Genomic DNA, 18,924 nt, shown 5'->3' on the forward strand with positions numbered 1-18,924 from the left:
AAGGGAAGAGTATTACAGGGGTTTTTGGACAAGGGAAAGGAAGGTTTGGGTAAATTATATCACATGATCAGAGTGAGAAAGTATATATCTACACAAAATGGGGGAGAGGCACAGTGGAGGAACAGCTGACTCATGCATCTCACTCTCATCTGAATTGATCAAAAAAAGGAAGAATAAATTATCATAAAATAAGTGCAAAGAATTATACCACAATAACAGGAACAACAACAAAATAAAAAAATGTGATATTTTCATTGTTTTTTTCTTTGTGTTTCTCTTTGAGGATAAGAACTATTTAAATTTTATCTTTAGAACCCCAGCACCTAGCAAGCACATAGTAAGTGCTTAATAAATGTTTTTTAATCCCAAATTAGGTATACAGTCTAAGTGAGGGTTGGAATATATAGCATGGAATCCTGCATTCCTGCCTTCTTTAAAGTCAAGAGAATTTACACATTCTAGGTTCCACTCTAGATTTATTGGACCTAAGGTGCTTGTTAAATGAATGAAGGAGAAATGGCAGAGGACAGGAGATGGAGAAGGATTAAATTGGATCAATTCTTCAGAGGGCAAGAGGGGTTCTCTTCAGGTGTGGGGCAGGGGAGGAGAGGAAAAGGGAAAAAAGTAGGAAGGAGTGGGTGCAGGATGAGACCTGAACTCCAAGGGAAGGTGGGGGTGATTAGGTAGAAAGCTGGCATGAGAGGTCTCAGAAAGGAGCTTTCTCACAAGCTAGCATCCGGGCTCATTTTAGTTGCTTATAGATAACAAACATCTCTAAATTCCAGAAACTCAAGAGGAGTAAGGAAGGCATGAATCCTTTGTGAGAAGACTTGGGGTCCCTCATTCTGAAGCCTGGTGAAAGCTCAGGGTCCAAAACTGGTGCTCTATGGAAGACTTCATGTATCTCATCTTGACCACATCCATGGGGGAGGTAATGATGGTGGTTCCAGTAGCAAAGGCTGATGTGAAGTGTTACAGAAGGTTATCAGTCATGTAGTGAGCCATCAGAAAGGCATGTTTGATGAAGACATAGGTCACCAGCTCAGTATAGTTGACAACAGCATTACAGACAACATTGGGTGAAGTTCCTGTCCGTAGGACCTGAAGTCCCTTCTCACAGGTGATAGCCTTATAGTCATGCATTGTGTCCTGGCATCTCTGGCTGCCACCTGCCGAAACCTGGACCTTGAAAAGTTCCTTCACCACATAGGTATTTTGAGTTACACCTACTACCAGTGCCTCTGTGGAACAGCCTGTCAGGATATTGTTTCTAATACCTACATGTATATATATGTATGTGTATACACACACACACACACACACACACACACACACACACATATATATATATATATATATATATATATATATATATATATATATATATGACTCAGATGAAGATATATGAGAAGACATTCCTAATTCCTCTCTTTGTGGAGGGAGGAGGTTCATGAGTATTACACATTGCACATTATTTTGGACTTTTTCAATGTACTTTTCAATAACACAATTTCTTTTTTCTTTCTAAAAACTAGTACTTATTATATTGGGATGGCTCTCTGGGAGAGAGAGAAGGAAGTGAACAGTCTTGTTTTTCTTGTGTTCTTAATTTGGCAAAGACATCTGTTGGGAGAATTTTGACTAATTAAAACAAATTATATATATATATATATTTTTTTTTCAAATAAAATATAAAAATAAGCATATATATATATGTATATATATATATGTAATTTTAGAATAACAGTGATTGCCTAGTCATGCAGCCAAAGTTCTCTATAAAGGATGGATAAGAACAGAACTATGTGTGAAATCTCAAAGGCAAGGGAAAATAAGGTTTTTGGGTCTTTCTCTCTGTCTATACACACAGATATGCGCAATAAACTACTTTTTTTAAATTTTTAAACCCTTAACTTCTGTGTATTGATTTATAGGTGGAAGATTGGTAAGGGTAGGCAATGGGGGTCAAGTGACTTGCCCAGGGTCACACAGCTGGGAAGTATCTGAGGCCGGATTTGAACCTAGAGACCTCCTGTCTCTAGGCCTGGCTCTCAATCCACTGAGCTACCCAGCTGCCCAATAAACTACTTTTGATGAAAAGTTGGTCTAGCCATTCTGGAAAGCAATTAGTAATTATGCTAAGAAAATGATTAAAATATTTTATTTTGACTCAGATGCCAAGAAGATAAAAAATAAAAACAATGTTTACATATAGACTAATATATTTATAGTAGCTTTTATGTAGTAACACTGTACTAAAAGCAAAGTAGATAAATAAGATGATGATAGCAACACTATGCTGTCCTCCTTGGGGACATTTTCCTAGAGCACTGAATTATGTCATAGGATCATTTTTTTTAATTGACAGATAAGGTAGGTCTACTACTCCCTCCCACAAAAAATAAAATAAATGAAATGAAATGAAAGGTAAAAACAGAAGTGGCATAGACTTTCAAAGAAAAATGTGATTTTCAGGTAAAAGAAAAAAGGTTGAGTTTTCAAACTACAATTCAGGAAGGTTAAATTCCTGCCAAAATGTTTTAGTATAGTATTAAGGACATTGTGAGCAAATAGAAAGAAAATAACCAACATGGGTTCATTAATGTCAAAAATATCTCACTTAATTTTTCTTAAGGGAAGTCCTGGGGAAATGATACGGATAATATGATGGTATTCCAATAAAAATAAGTTATTTTTACAGACAATTAGGAAAGATGTGGGATAGACAATATTATACTCACATAAATTTGGAACTGACTGAATTTGGATCAAAGACCAAATATTAACAGATCAATGTCAATGTCAGCTTGGATGGAAGTCTCTATTGAAGTGCTTTTGGCAGAGTAAAAGCTCCAGCAGATGTCTGGATAATTGAAATTTGCCATAACTACTACATCATGACTCTGTGCCAAGTTTGTGATATGATCCCCAAATACTTCTTTTTCTTTTCATGCCCAGGTGGTCTTCAGTATATCCTGATAGTGAAATAGTTTGTTTGTCTTTCCATTCTGAAGTTGAGAACTGCAATTTGGTTGAAGCAAATGGAAATGAGTAGCCTAGAGAAGAGAAGATTTGATGGTAGAGTTTTAACACAGATATGGCATTTTGGGATATTCCTAGTTTGTTGGCATTCCCACATGCACCAGGCTTCTACTTTTAGGAAGGGAAATAAGAGTGACTAGGCCTTTAACTAGTGGAGTCCCAGGTTAAGCAGCAGATAGGAATAAAATTCACTGGAAATTGTTAATATTTCAGTCTAGGTGCAAGAGCAGAAGAATGAATGACAAGCAGGGGTGGAGTTATTCTGGAGTTATTCCACCCATGGAGAATAAACCTTGCAGGACTTTGATTTTCTGTGAATATAGTATTTTCAATGAGTTCTAATCAAAGATGTAGGTACGACTCCCAGAAAATCCAGGGACAAGAGACAGGGGATTAATCAGCCTCAGAGTATCATCCTTCAAAGAAATAGATAGGTTAAGCATAAGAAGTATTAGGTATTTAATAAGTGCCAGGCACTAAGGTTGGTGCAAGGAATACAAATACTTCAAGAAGGCAGAGTCTCTGCCCTGAAGAAGCTATACCTCTTGAGGCATCTGAAACCACAGAAGCTAATACTTTGGGCCTGGAATTAAGAAATCTGAATTCAAGTCTACCACCAGACATACTGTCTGTATGATCCCAGAAAAGTCATTTAACATCTTTGCCTCAGTTTCTACAACTGTAAAATTAAAATAATTTTACCTTCTTTATAGGATTATTGTAGATAAAATTTGATATTTGTAAAAGCATTTACCACAGTGCCTTGCAAATAGTAGTAGTAATATAAATGCTTATTTCCTTCCCTCTCTCTCAATTGGATGACTTCTCTCAGAGAAGGTATCCATAAGACCCATCTTTTCTTTCGATGCTGAACTCCAGCCTTTTATGTCAGATAACCCCTCTAGAATCAATACTCCTTTCTATTTTTATTTATGCTTTTTCCTCCCCTGTTAGCATATAAGCACTTTGAGAGCAGAGACTTTCTTTCTGCTTGTCTTTGTATTTGCAGTGCTGTGCCTGACAGGTAGTAATTCCTTAATACTTGACAGATTGTCTAAAGGTGAAAGATATATGCAAGAAACCAAGAAAAGTGAAGCAGCATTCATGTGGGACAAGGTCCAGCAGGACTCTGAAGAACTGGAAATCGAACCAGGTTTGGAATAAAGGCATGGGAATTTTTCAAATGGATGTTCTGGGAGAAACAACATAAGAGAAAATGAATGGAGAAGTTTAGTTATTGCCAGGTCCCAAAGTCAAGATGTGTGTAAAGATGGATGCTGGTGTGGGAAAAAGGAAGGATTACTTCAGTATCTTAGACCATTCCCTAGAGACCTTTTAGATAAAGGTTTTATGATCTCCAGGGATAAGAAAACCTTAGCATAGTAATAGAATATTGTAAAAAATATGTATATGTTATAAATCTATAACAAAATCTATAATGCAGGTATGGCAGTTTTGTTACCATATCTTCAAATTATTACTCTTCCTTTTTTCATTTATAATAATCTTATTTACTTCACAATACAATATTTAGTATTTTAAAAGTATTCCATTTTTAATGAAATGAAGGCAATTATGGGATATAATAATTTTCTATTCATATCATGATATAATATAAACTTCACATATAAGTCAATCAGCTAAGGTGTTGTGGATACATATGCACATAGGGTAAAATATATCATTCCATATATATTCTAGTACCAATTGACAGAGCTCTCTATTGGCCAGATCAACAAGTGATAGTCAATTTGGACTTCATTTCTTTTTGGTAATTGAAATAGATTGGCTATCACAAACTCACTGACAATTGTCCAATGCCATAAAGTCAGGATATGGCAATTCAGTTACCTATATGTTATAAAATCACATCTATTTAGGCTTAGAAGACTATATTCTAATCTCGGAGTGTAGGCAGCTATCTAGACAACAATAAGTGGACTGAGGACATTAAAGGATAACTTTAATATTAAATTTAATATATTTACCAAATTTAATGTCAGACAGTTTCAACCTCTATTTTGTAATAAATCAGTTGCACATGTTATATTGACAATTCTAAGTCTCTTGTAGATAGCAATGTAGGAAATGTGGGTTTCAAGCAAAGAGTGGAATTTTTGCTGAAACTGATTCTAGTGAATCAATCAATTCAATATTTGAAATAGCTTTTAATTAGATCAATCATTTCACTTTTTAGCATTATAGGTTATTTGAGTGTTTTTCCTAGTTACTCAGAGTAAAGGAGAAGCAAGAATAAAGGGTACTGAAAGGCTAATCCAGATGGTGAGTAGAATAAAGAAATAGTTAGAGAAAAATCTCTTTTAGACTGTGTCCACATATAAAATGGTTTGATTGAATTCCATTTAAAAGACAGTTGAATTGAATAAGACAACCAGGGTCTTTTATTTGTCTATTTGATGTCAAACACCCAGCTTAACTGAATTTTACTTTTCAATTAGTTGTTTTGACATCATGTAGACATTCTCAGAATAGCTAAGTATTTCTGATAGCCTGGTAGAGAGAGCTTCCTAATTTACTGCCAGAGAATGACATGATTTTTTATGCAGAGAAACTGCTCCTTTGCAAGTTATTCTGAGTGCATGGACAGATACATTTCAAGAATATTTCTTCTTCAAGAGTAAATCTTCTTTTGTGTGTTTTTACATGACTGGATTTCTGAGAACACAAAACATAGAAGAACAAAAAAGTAGCCATTCATTTATTAGATCTTCTTCCTTATTCACTGATTCTTTATTCTGTCTCTTACCTTTCCCCTTCAGTATCTTTTCTTTGCTTCAAATCTTCCTTTTCAATATTATCAGGAGGAGAAGGACAACTGTCTTGTTGTTTCATACTGGGGAGAAAGCCAAGTAAGGAGAAATGATTCCAAACTTTTTCATTTACCATAGTCTAACTTCTCTGCAATTGTGTTTTATAAAATTCTGAGACTCTGGTAAGTAGTCCAAGAAGTTCTGCAGTGAAAAAAAACAGTTATAATGTTAGAAAATACTACATAAAAACTTAAGTATTTACTATCAACTTCACACACACAGTGTGTTTATGCTATCCATCATTATTTGAGATAAATTATATGAATATATGAATCAATTATATGTCATGAATCTAGACAGTTAATCAATGTGACCAATAATACACGATGTACAATCATTTGATTGATAGTGAAAATGGGTATAATAGGCATTTATTTATAACTTTTTGTAACTACAAATATTTTTGTACTTCTAATTGGGTAAAATATGGACATTTGAAGGAAGTTAGGAAACTAAACTGAGTCAATGAAAGAAATATTTATGGAACCTATTTAGAGTACCAAATCTCAGATAATGATAAATCACAAATAAAAAGGTATATTCAGTTGGTGTTCCCTTTCAGTGATTTCAAAGTGCAGTGTATTCTATGTTATCAGATTGTTTAAAGTAGTTTTCTGCATCTGGAAAAAGTACTAAGACCATCCATAAAACTACTTCCAATTAAGGTGACAACTCTAAAAATAGAAATAAAGTACTATTAAATACAAAAATGGGGTGAATTAAAATAATATTTGTTGTCCAGAACTATATACATACCTTTCTCGATGCTAGATCATATAATTGAAGAAGAAGCTGTGTAGGGTTGTGAAATATCTTAGAAGCTTATTAGTCATGTATAATATTACTCAATATAGAAACATTTCTGGACTCTAGCCAATTCTTTGAGATTATACTTTGTAGTGAAGGTGTTGACCTATTTGGTGAGAATAGTTTTCTTCCTTTGGGAATTTCTTATACTAATGAAATCACAAAGTCTCCAATCCTCATGTTATATGACAACAGACATTTTGTTCAGAACAATAACAACAACAGAATATTAAAAGGTTTTACTATCAGAGTTTGACTAACTGTCTGATATGCAGTGAAAATGTACCATTCCCTACCTCAAATATTTGAGAAGTGTGAAGAAGCAATTAACTTTCTCCTATTATTCTTTATATTTTAGCCACCAGGAATATATACACACCCACTTAATCTTTAAGTGGGGAGGGAGATCTATGATCCATGTGTGCCACGTGAGTGACAAATCAAAAGACAACTGACTGCTCCCTGGGTAGTCCAAAGCAAAGTTAAATCTGCCATTGGTACATTTAAAAAGTGAAAGGTAGACACATGGAGTGATGTGAATAACTGCCTTTAAATATGGTGGTAACTTCCTGTGAGCAGGTTTTTCTCCTTTGCACTTGACCTTGGAGGAGTTCAGGCTTGAGACCTCAGACTGCTTCCCTTTGGACTGCCACTTGTGTGAGTGAAAAGGTTGACTCTCTTTCCTTGCCTTTCTGGAGGCACTAATCTCCGGAGAGGCCCCTTGCCTTGTAGGAGGCCTTGCAGCTAGAAGTCTTGTTTAATTAACCTCTGTAGGCCTTTTTTCTGGGAATGCTGAAGCCCTCCCTGGCTTGGACCAGGCTGGAGTTATTCTTTCTCTCTCTCTCTGTGTCTCTCTCTGTGTCTCTGTCTGTCTGTCTGTCTGTCTGTCTGTCTGTCTGTCTGTCTGTCTGTCTGTCTGTCTCTCTCTCTCTCTCTCTCTCTCTCTCTCTCTCTCTCCTTGCTTTCACTCTTCCTATTTGTAAATAAACTATCCTAAAAGTCATTCTGACTTGAATCTTTCATTTGGAACTAAGTACTTAATTCCTGGTGACCAAACTCTTGAATATTCAGTCCAACCATAATTTTACCCTTTACAGAAGCATTGCCCAAGCATTACTCTTTAATCGAGAAAATAGATGTTTTGATGTAAAATAAATCATCCCTATTTGTTATTCAGAGATAGCATGGTGGCAATTTAATATGAAAATCAATTTTTACTATTTTCATCTTTGATTTAAATTGTTAAGATGATAGTGATAGTAATTGGGGTGTGGTGGTTTTATTGTTCTTTGTGGTTGTGATTGAGGTTGTAGTCATTGTAGTACTGGTGGGGATTGAGGTGGGGGTGATTTTGATTATGGTTGTGGTGGTGGTGGTGATGGTGGTTGTAGTTGGCATTTTCTCTTTTTTTCAGGTTAGGTGGAAGAGCAAAAAAGCAAATAAAATATAAAATCTTAATTTTTATGGACATGAGGAAAGGCTTTTCTATTTCTGCTCAATATGTTTTTTTAAAAATGTATATTCTGGGTTATGAAGCTGATCCTTCTTCAGAGTTTAAAAGATCTGAAGGAAGTAACATTCTTTAGAGTTTAATAAGCCTTTAGAATATAGAAGAATAATTAATCAATAACATAACATTCAGATATCCAAAAAAGGAAAGTCCGTTTTTATTGAGGGAAAAATTACACCTTTATGACTGAAACTGTTAAGATTCAGCCAACTGACATGTAATCATTATGTAGCCACAAAATCTCATTTCACCAAAACCCTAATCATATCACCATCGAACCACTTGATCAACTATATGTTTTCCTTCTTTGTTTCTACTCCCACACTTCTTTCTCTGGATGTGGAAAGTGTTCTTTCTCATAAATTCCTTTGGATTGTCCTGCACCTTTTTTTTTTTTTTTTTTTTTTTTTTTTTGGTGCTAGCAGAAAAGTCTGTTACATTTGATTGTACCACAGTGTTTCAGTTTCTGTGTACAATGTTCTCCTGGTTCTGCTAATTTCATTCTGCATCAATTCCTGGAAGTCTTTCCACTTCATATAGAAATACTCCAGTTCATCTTTCCTTTCAGCACAATAATATTCTATTACCATCAGATGCCACAATTTGTTCAACAATTCCTCAACAGAGGGACACTCCCATATTTTCCAATTTTTTGCCACCACAAAGAGTGAGGCTATAAATATTTTTGTACAAGTATTTTTCCTCATTATCTCTTGGGGGTACAAACCAAGCAGAGTTATTGCTGTATCAAAGGGCAGGCATTCTTTTTTTAAAATAATTTTTATGTTTTAGAAAAATTATGGTTACATGATTCATGTTCTTACTTTCTCCTTCACTCCCCAACCTCCTTTCCCACCCCATAGCCCATGTGCATTTTCCTTGGTTTTAACATGTGTCATCAATCAAGACTTATTTCTAAATTGTTGATAGTTGCAATTGGTGTGGTAGTTTCGGGTCTACATCCCCAATCATGTCTGCCTCAACCCATGTGTTCAAGCAGTAGTTTTTCTTCTGTGTTTCCTCTCCTGTAGTTCTTCCTCTGACTGTGGGTAGCATTCGTTTTCATAAGTCCCTCAGAATTGTTATGGATCATTGCATTGCTGCTACTACTGAAGTCCATTACATTCTATTTTACAACAGTGTGTTGATCTCTGTGTACAATGTTCTTTTGGCTCTGCTCTTTTTGCTCTGCATCAATTCCTTGAGGTATTTCCAGTTCACATGGAATTCCTCCAGTTTATTATTCCTTTTAGTGAAATAATATTCCATCACGAGCATATACCACAGTTTGTTCAGCCATTCCCCAATTGAAGGGCATACCATCGTTTTCCAGTATTTTGCCACCAGAAAAATCATGGCTATAAATATTTTCATACAAGTCTGTTTATCTATGATCTCTTTGCGGTACAGACACAACAATGGTATGGCTGGATCAAAGGGCAGGCAATCTTTTATAGCCTTTTGAGCACAGTTCCAAATTGCCATCCAGAATGGTTGGATAATTGCACCAGCAATGCATTAATGTCCCTATTTGGCAACATCCCCTCCAACTCTCCCCTACTTTCATTTTAGCCAATCTGCTAGGTGTGAGGTGATACATCAGTGTTATTTTGATTTGCATTTCTCTAATTATTAGAGATTTAGAGCACTTTCTCATGTGCTTGTTGATAGTTTTTATTTCTTTATCTCAAAATTGCCTGTTCATGTCTCTTGCCCATTTATTAATTGGGGAATGGCTTGATTTTATATACAATTGTGTTAACTCCTTGTATACTTGAGTAACTAGACCCCTGTCAGAGTTTTTTGTTATAAAGATCTTTTCCCAATTTGTTGTTTCCCTTCTGATTTTGGCTACATTGTTTTTGTTTGTACAAAAGCCTTTTAATGTAGTATAATCAATCATCCCATTCACATTCAGAGTTATAATTATCAGTTGTGTATTCCCCAACATTTTGCTATCCTCTCTTAGTTCTACCCCTTCTTCTTAGGCAATTTCCTTTTAAACCAGTGATTTGTTTTAAACCAGTAACCCTTGTCCCCTCCCTTGATTTACTATCCTTTCTACCCCCTCCCTTGTTATTCCCCTCTTTTTATTTTGAAGACCTAATGAATTCCCTCTCCCTTCTCCTCCCCTCCCTTTTTTGACCTCCCCACTCCTCTGCTTCCCTTGATTTATCCCTTCTGACTTTCTCAGTAGGGTTAGATAGAGTTCTATATCTCAATGGATATAGCTACTCTTCCCTCTCAGAGTTAATTACACTGAGAGTAAGATTTAAATATTACCTCTTAATGCTCTCTTCCTCTCCTTCTTATAATAGTATTCATCCCCTCCCCTTCCCATGCCCTCTTTGTGTAAAAGTGAATATCCTATTTTTCTTATTCATTCAAGTTTCTCTTGGTGTCCTCTACTATTCACCCCCCCTCTTTCCCACCCATCCCCTTATCATCTTAGACCATTTGTACTCCAACCTCTCCCTGTGAATAATTCTTCTAATTACTATAATAGTGAATACTATAATAGTGAATAGAGAATTACACTACAGAGAATTACACATAACATTTCTCCATATAAGAATACAAATAATTAGATCTGATTGAAGCCCTTAAAGAGGCAAATTTAAAAATAAGAGTTTTCTTTCTTTCCCCTTTGTTTCTTATTTACCTTTTCATGTTTCTCTTGCTTTTTGTGGTTGGATATCAAACTTTCCATTTAGTCCTGGTCTTTTCTGTGCAAATATTTGGAAATCTTCTATCTTGTTGAATGCCCATACATTCCCCTGGAAGTATATAGTCAGTTTTGATGGGTAGGTGATCCTTAGTTATAGATATAATTCTCTTGCCTTTCTGAATATCATATTCCAAGCCTTGCACTCTTGTAGTGTGGAGGATGCCAGATCCTGTGTGATCCTGATTGGTACTCCTTGATATCTGAGTTATCTCTTTCTTCAATAGCTTGTGACCAGTTTTCATTATTTTGGGAAGGTTTGAATATGATTACTTGTTTGTTCTCTTCTGCTGTTTGCTCTGTTGTCTGGATTTTTTCTGTGTAAAAGTTGTCGAGTGTTAAAGTTTTCTTCTTGATCTTTCTCTTCTTGGGTTCTCGTCTCTGGCTTGCCATTATTAGCCGGGCTCCCTCTTAGATATATCCTCATGCCCCAGGTCTGTCTGAGCTCTTTTAGGCTCCTGATGTCTCAGGTCTAGTTGTTCTCAGGCTCAAGCCTCCTGGTGGTTCCCTTGCTTTTTCCTCTGCCCAAAACTCCTTTTATAGTTTCAGGTTGCTGCTTCCCCAGTCATGCGCCCCTCTGCACTGGGTACCCAATCAAGGTCCATGCCTGCACTCAGAATCTGAGTCTTTATCTGTGACTGCACCTGCACTCAGGGTCTGTGTTCAAAGTCCACGCGTTCTTTAGCCCCTTGGGGTCTTAAATCTTGGTGCTCTCAGGGACAGACCCTGGTGATTCCAGGTAGCTGCCAATGACTTAATGGGTGCCCCAAAGTTGCTCTAACTCTTTTTCTTTGGCTTTGACACTATAGGTGGTATGGGTGGGGAGGGGGTTGCTTAGCTTGCATTTTAGTGAGAGCTGTTTCACCCCTTATAGCATGGAAATGCCCCAATTCCACGTACCTTCAATGCTGCGCCCTGTTGTGGGGTCCCTTCATTCATCTGGATTTGTTTTTATGTCTTCTTCAGGAGTCCTATATGTGTGGGTTGAGAGAGGTCAAGCAGCTTCTTTTTACTCTGCCGCCATCTTAACCTGGAAGTTCAAAAGGCAGGCATTCTTTTTAAAGCTCTTTGTGCATAATTCCAAATTGCCCTCCCAAATGGTTGGATCAATTCCACCAACAGTGTATTAGTGTCCCAATTTTGCCACATGTCCCAACATTTATCACTTTCCCTTTCTGCCCTATTGGTTATTCTCCTAGGTGTAACATGATACCTCAAAGTGGTTTAATAGAGAAGAATTTTCTAGAAGATTCTATTCCTTAGTTTTCTTTAAAGCATTAATGAACACTCTTAATTAGATATAAAAATCAAGTCAAATGAAGTGAACAAATTTTTTTTTTAATAATTTACTATGTGCCAGACACTGTACTAAGGATGGGCAATACAAAAAAAAGGGAATATAGTTCCTCCTCTAAAGAAGTTTATTATATAATGGGAGACAGGATGTATAAACAAATGGATGCTAACAAGGTAGATACAAGATGAACTGAGCATAAACTCAGAGAAAGGACTAACATTAAAATGAACTGGGAAAGACTTTTTATAGAAGATGTAATTTGTTTTAAGGCTTAAAGGCAGCTAGGGAAACCAGAAAGTAGAGAAAACCTAGCAAGTTTAATTTTATATAAAAGACAACTTTTGGTAACAAAGGCCAATGAGGTTTGGGGAAAAGAAAATCATATCAATTTCTAACTGTAAGAAAAGCAAGTGATAGTTTTGCTCTTCTATACTGACCATTAAATTCACTTGCACTTTTTCTTTTTAAATCTATGGACTTATAAGTAACAAAAATTAAGCAGAAATTGATAAAGGAAAACAAAGCCAAAGAAAAAGACAAAACTTAGGAAGGTAAAATGAAGAAAGGCTTTTTTTCCCTTTTATTCATTATTCTCCCATGATACTCATTTAGATCCCCAGTTGTAATAGTCTTGTATAAGAAAATTAATGGAGACAGTAATATAAGCAACTATGCAAAATGGAAAGAAACAAGAAGGCAAGATTCTACTTTTTCTCCTAATGAGACTCATATTATATGTAAGATGTCTATAGACAATGACAGTTTTATTGATAAGCAATTATCAAGCAAATATATACACTTGTGTGTGTATCTATAATAACATCTTGATCTCTTTTAACCAGATCTATTTTTGCTTTTGCTCAGTCAGAAATCATGATTGCAGCTCGTACCTTCTTTTTCTCAGTTGAAGCCCAATAGATTTTGCTCCATCCTTTCATTTTTATTCTATGTAATGTCTGTCTCATGTGTGTTTCTTGTAGACAACATATGGTAGGATTTTGGTAGGATGATGCTTTCCTCCCTATCAGTCCTTTTGTTTCCCTTCTACTTCTCTATAGGGCATGAATCAATTCTCTTCCTCAATGGATCTGATTGTTCTTCCCTCTTTAAGTTAATTTCAATGCACTGAAGTATTAAATATTTCCTCTTTCATACCTCTTAACCCTTCCACTGTATTGTTATTCTTCCCTGTTTGCCCCACACACTTCTTTATGGAATATAAATTTACTTTATTTATTTGTTTTCCCAATTTTCTTAGTATTACCTTCTTTTTCCCTTCTAGTTTTTATATATTTATACATATATATATATATATATATGTATGTCTTGACATTTCATGCTATACAATTTGTCACTGTTCCCTCTATATAAACTTCTTCTAGTTACCCTGTTGATAATAACAATTTTTAATATTTGCCAATATCTTATTTTCTTCTAGGGATACAAATCGATTGAACTTACTGGGTCCTTTAAAGAAAAAAAAATATCCTCTCTCTCTTAATTAAATTTGGTGATTCTCTTCAGTTCTGTGTTTGGGCAGCAAACTCTCTGTTTAAGTCTGGTTTCTTTATGAATTCTTGGAAGGAAGTCCTCATTTTATTGAATGACCATACTTTCCCCAGCAAAAATACGGTCAATTTTGCTGGATAATGGACTCTTTATTGTAGACCCAGTTCTCTTGCTTTCTGGAATATTATGTTCCATGCCTTTCAGTCCATTGTAGATGCAGCCAGATCCTGTGTTATCCTAATTGTGGTTCCCTGGTATCTGAATAACTTCTTTTTAGAAGCTTGTAATATTTTTTACTTTGTTTTGTAATTTTTGAATTTGGCTATAATATTCCTTGAAGTTGTCAGTTGTGGATTAAGATGTGATCTGTGGATTCTTTCAATTTCTATTTTTCCCTCTTCTTTGAGAATGTCAGGGAAGTTTTCTCTAATAATTTCTTGTAGAATGATGTCTAAACTTTTTCTTTTGTCATGATGTTCAAGTAAACCAATAATTCTTAAATTGTCTCTTCTAACTCTGTTCTCCAGATCTTTGTTTGAATCAATGAGGTGTTTCACATTATTCTCAAACTTTTCATTTTTTAAATTTTGTTATATATATATATATATATATATATAATTTATATAACTGAGTGCATATATTAACAAATTAAGATGGGCAGAATTTAATGAACTGGTCATGCAACTTAAAAAAACTAGACAATGAACAAATTAGAAATCTACAGGAGAAAATTAAATTAGAAATATTAAAAATCAAATGAGATTTTTTCTCTAATGAAGAGGAAATTAAGGCAATCATTAAAAACAATTTTGCCCAATTATATGACAAATATACCAATCAAGGTGAGATGGAGAAATATTTACAAAAATATAAATTGCCTAGATTAACAGCAGAAGAAATAGAATACCTAAATAATCCAATATCAGAAAAAGAAATTGAACAAGCCATCAAAGAACTCCTGAAGGAAAAATTATCAGGGCCTGATGGATTCACAAGTGAATTCTATCAATCATTCAAAGAACAATTAATCCCAATACTATACAAATTAATTGACATAATAAGCAAAGAAGGAGTCCTACCAAATTCCTTTTATGACACAAATATGGTACTGATTCCAAAGCCAGGTACACCACACATAGAAAAAGAAAACTACAGACCAATCTCACTAATAGATGCAAAAATCTTAAATAATATACTAGCAAAAAGACCCCAACAAGTGATCATGAGAGTTATCCATCATGATAAGGTGGGATTTATACTAGGAATGCAAGTGTGGTTCAATATCAGTAAACCATTCTCATAATTGACTTTATTAACAAGCTAATAAACAAAACTGATGTCATTATCTCAATAGGCCAAAAAAGCCTTTGACAAAATACAATACCCATTCCTATTGAAAACACTAGAAAGTATAGGAATAGAAGGACCTTTCCTAAAAATAATAAACAGTATATATCTAAAACCATCAACAAGCATCATATGCAATGGGAATAAATTAGAAGCATTACCAATAAGATCAGGTGTGAAACATGGATGTCCACTATCACCTCTATTATTCAACATTGTACTAGAAACACAAGCAGTAGCAATTACAGAAGAAAAAAATTTAAGGTATTAAAATAGGCAGTGATAAGACTAAGCTATCACTCTTTGCAGATGATATGATGGTCTACTTAAAAAATCGTAGAGAATCAATTAAGAAGCTAGTAGAAATAATCAACAACTTTAGCAAAGTTGCAAGATAGAAAATGAATGCACATAAATCATCAGCATTTATATATATTTCCAACACATCACAGCAGCAAGAGGTAGGAAGAGAAACACCATTTAGGTTCTGGGTTAAGATGGTGGCAGAGTAAAAAGTAGCTCTTAACCTCTCCTGACCAAAACACACAAGGCTCCACAAGGGGACATAAAAACAAATCCAGACGAACAGAGGAACCCCACAACAGGGTGCAGGGTGGAAGGTACATGGAATCAGGACATTTCCATGCTATAAAGGGGTGAAACAGCTCTCACTAAATTGCAGGCTGAGCAACCACCCCACCCCCACCCCCTCCACACACAACACCTATAGCGCAGAAGCCAGCTAAAAAGAAATAGAGAAAGTTTGGGGCACAAATTGAGTCATTGGCAGCTCCATGGCCTGTTACTGAGAGCAGCAAGATTTGGGACCCCAAATAGCCAAAGAAAGCACGAGAACTCTGAGCGTGGCCTTAGAGTGCAGGCGTGGGCAGAGGCGAGGGTTGAGGCAGATACAGCCACAAGCTAAAGCTCAGAAACCCTGAGTGGGGAACCAGAGTAGATGGTTATACGACTGTGGAAGCAGCGCCCTGAGACTTGTAAATGAACCTCCAGCAGAGGATCAAGCAAGGGGGTCCACCAGGGGACTTGACCTTGGAAAAAACCAGAACTCAGACCTCAGGAGCCAAAAGACTGCGGAAAGACCCCGAGCGCGAGGATAAATCTGAGAAGCTGCTGGGCTAAAGATGGCTACCCAGTCTCAGGTAGTTCAGAAGAGAAAGATAAACAACAAGAAAAAGAAGTCTTTAACACTCGGCAACTTTTACACAGAGAAAATCCAGACAACCAAGCAAACAGATGAGGAGAACAAACAAGCATCCAGACCCTCCTCAAATAAGGAAAACGGGTTACAAGCTATGGAAGAGTTCAAAACTGAGATTCTGAGGAAGATGGAAGAGATGTGGCAAGAAAATAACAGTTTAAAAGGTAGAATCTTGCAATTGGAAAGTGAGGCTCAGAAACCAAATGAACCGATCAGCAAATTGAACACCAGAAGTGACCAGATAGAAAAGATCATAGCTGAAAACGAAAGGTTTAGAGCCGAAAACCAGTCTCTAAAGGCTAGAATTGAGCAATTAGAAGCTAATGATCTCTCAAGACAATAAGAACAAATAAAACAAAGTCAAAAGACTGAAAAAATAGAAGGAAATAAAAAATATCTCAATGAGAGAGTGACAGACCAAGAAAACTGGTCTAAAAGAGACAATTTGAGAATAATTGGTCTTCCAGAAAAAACAGAAATTAATAGAAACCTGGACTCCATACTAAAAGAAATTATTCAGCAAAATTGCCCCAAAGTCCTACAACAAGAGAGCAATATAGACATTGAAAGGATTCATAGAACACCCACGACATTCAAACCAGATAAGAAAACAGCCAGAAATATAATTGCCAAATTCAAGAGCTTTCAAGCAAAAGAAAAAATCTTACAAGAAGCCAGAAAGAGACAATTCAAATATCAAGGAACAGCAATCAGGATCACACAGGATCTGGCAGCCTCCACGCTAAAAGACCGTAAGGCTTGGAATACAATAATCAGAAAGGCAAGAGAGATTGGCCTGCAACCACGGATCAACTACCCATCAAAATTGACTATATATTTCCTGGGGAAAGGATGGGCATTCAACAGAATTGAAGAATTCCAAGTATTTGCACAGAAATGACCAGGGCTAAATGGAAAGTTTGATATCCAAACACAAAAATCAAGAGAAATATGAAAAGTTAAATAAGAAACAGAGGGGAAAGAAAGAAAACCCATAACTTTTAAATTTTCCTTTTAAGAGCTTCAATAAGATCTAATTATCTGTATTCCTATGTAGAGAAATGTTATGTGTAATTCTCTATAGTGAACTCTATTCACTATTATAGTATTCACTATTATAGTAATCACATGAATAATTCACAGGGTGAGGGTGGAACACTAAATAATCTAAGATGACATGGGGGATGGGAAAGACGGGGTGAATAGCAGGGGACACCAAGAGAAACTTGAGTGAATGAGAAAAATAGGATATTCTATTACACACAAAGAGGGCATGGGAAGGAGAGGAAGAGAGCATTAAGATGTAATAATCAAACCTTACTCACAGTGTAATCAACCCGGAGAGGGAAGAGTAGCTATACTATCCATTGGGACATAAAACACTTATCTAACCCTTCTGAGAAAGTTAGAAGGGATAAACCAAGGGGAGCAGGGGAGTGGGAAGGTCAAAAAAAGGGAGGGGAGAAGGGGGAGGGAATCCATAAGGCCTTTAAAAACAAAAATGGGGAGAAAAATAAGGGAGGGGGTAGAAAGGGAAGTTAATCAAGGGAGGGGATAAGGGATAGGGTCTTAATAGCAAACCACTGGTTTTAAAGGAAACAGTATAAGAAAAGGGGGGTAGGAATGGGGAAGGATTCGAAAATGTCAGCAAATGCACAACTGATGATTATAACTCTGACTGTGAATGGGATGAACTCGCTCATAAAACAGAAGCAAATAGCAGAGTGGATTAGAAACCAAAATCCCACCATATGTTGTCTACAAGAAACACATATGACTCGGATGGACATACACAAGTTTAAGGTTCAGGGCTTGAGCAAAATCTTTTGGGCGTCAAATGAGAAAAAGAAGGTAGGAGTGGCTATTATGATTTCTGACAAAGCCAAAGTAAAAATAGATATGATTAAAAAAGAAAGGGAAGGTCATTACATCCTTATTAAAGGCAGTATAAACAATGAGGAAATAACACTGCTCACTATATATGCACCAAGTGGCATAGCATCCAAATTCATAAAGGAGAAACTGGCAGAGCTCAAGAAGGAAATAGATAGTAAAACCATACTAGTGGGAGATCTAAATATTCCTCTTTCAGATCTAGATAAATCAAACCAAAAAATAAATAAGAAAGAGGTAAGAGAGGTGAATGAAGTCCTAGAAAATTTAGATTTAATTGATATGTGGAGAAAAATAAATAGGGACAAAAAGGAATACACCTTCTTTTGAGCTGCACATGGCACATTCACAAAGATTGACCATGTTACAGGGCATAGAATCATTGCAAACAAATACAAAAGAGCAGATATAATAAATGTAACCTTCTGATATCATAATGGAATAAAAATAATAATTAGTAAGGGCACCTGGACAGGAAAATCAAAAATTAATTGGATATTAAATAATATGATTCTCCAAAACCAATTTGTCAAAGAAGGAATCATAGAAACAATCAATAATTTTATTGAAGAAAATGACAATGATGATACATCCTACCAAACTCTGTGGGGTGCAGCCAAGGCAGTGCTCAGAGGGAAATTTATATCCTTGAGTGCTTATATTAACAAATTAAGGAGTGCAGAGATTAATGAATTGGGCATGCAACTCAAAAAATTAGAAAGCGAGCAAATTAAAAATCCCCAG

General features: G+C 35.8%; 1 pseudogene; it reads right to left on the minus strand.

The window, feature by feature from the left end:
* Positions 1-742: 742 nt before the first annotated feature.
* On the minus strand, positions 743-3,666 carry LOC123251167 (annotated as a pseudogene).
* Positions 3,667-18,924: the final 15,258 nt, after the last annotated feature.

The sequence above is a fragment of the Gracilinanus agilis genome, chromosome 1 (assembly GCF_016433145.1).
Source record: "Gracilinanus agilis isolate LMUSP501 chromosome 1, AgileGrace, whole genome shotgun sequence".
Taxonomy (NCBI): Eukaryota; Metazoa; Chordata; class Mammalia; order Didelphimorphia; family Didelphidae; genus Gracilinanus; species Gracilinanus agilis.